Here is a 694-nt window from a genome sequence, read left to right as displayed (position 1 = left end):
GGGCTCTGTTTCAGGCCAACATCAGCTGCTGCCTGTGCCCGGCCCGTGGCCACTTAGTATGAACTGTAAAGTGATCTGCAGATGGTTGCGTGCTGGGTTTGGAGGTGACTGGGAGAGGCTTAGCTGCAAACTGAGGCCAGCTGTTGCTAGTGCTAGGCTTGGGGCTGCTTAGCAAGAGGTATGGATCATGCCTAGGCCAGATGCTGCTTGTTTGGTATTTGTGAACCTTTTTTTTTTTTTTAGGCAAGGCAACCCTTGGTTGACTTCACAGATTGCAAGGAACTGGTCAGCTTATAATTCCTTATTTTTTTAATTTTTGACACCTACAGCACTTGGTTTTCCTAGGTGGTCTCCCATCCAAGTACTAACCAGGCCCGATCCTGCTTAGCTTCTGAGATAAGCGGGATCAGGCTTGTTCAAGGTAGTATGGCCATAGACTGTTTGTGAACCTTTGAGAGGTTTTAGGAAAGTCTGCATCTCATGCTGAGACAGGCTGATTTGTATGGAAGTGGCTTGGGTGGGCTGCAGTTTAGAAGGGGTAGGGTCTCAGGGAATCACCAGCCTGGTTGATGGAGACTGACTTTGTGCCCACCAGTGTGAGCAGGTGGGAGGGCTCAACAAAGGAACAATGGCATCTGCCAGAATTTCTGTCTGGGGGAAAAAACTGCCCCTCCATCCTTTGCCTTGAAGCCAG

The 694-nt window shown here is 49.6% G+C and overlaps 1 pseudogene; it reads right to left on the bottom strand.

Annotated features, from left to right (window-relative positions):
- Positions 1-320: 320 nt before the first annotated feature.
- LOC120599559 (uncharacterized) lies at positions 321-438 on the bottom strand (annotated as a pseudogene).
- Between the last annotated feature and the right edge of the window lie 256 nt (positions 439-694).

This window comes from Pteropus medius, unplaced genomic scaffold, assembly GCF_902729225.1.
Source record: "Pteropus medius unplaced genomic scaffold, Ma_sr-lr_union100, whole genome shotgun sequence".
NCBI classification, from domain to species: domain Eukaryota; kingdom Metazoa; phylum Chordata; class Mammalia; order Chiroptera; family Pteropodidae; genus Pteropus; species Pteropus medius.
The sequence above is the reverse complement of the archived record's forward strand: the minus strand, read 5'-3'. Positions and strand labels throughout refer to the sequence as shown.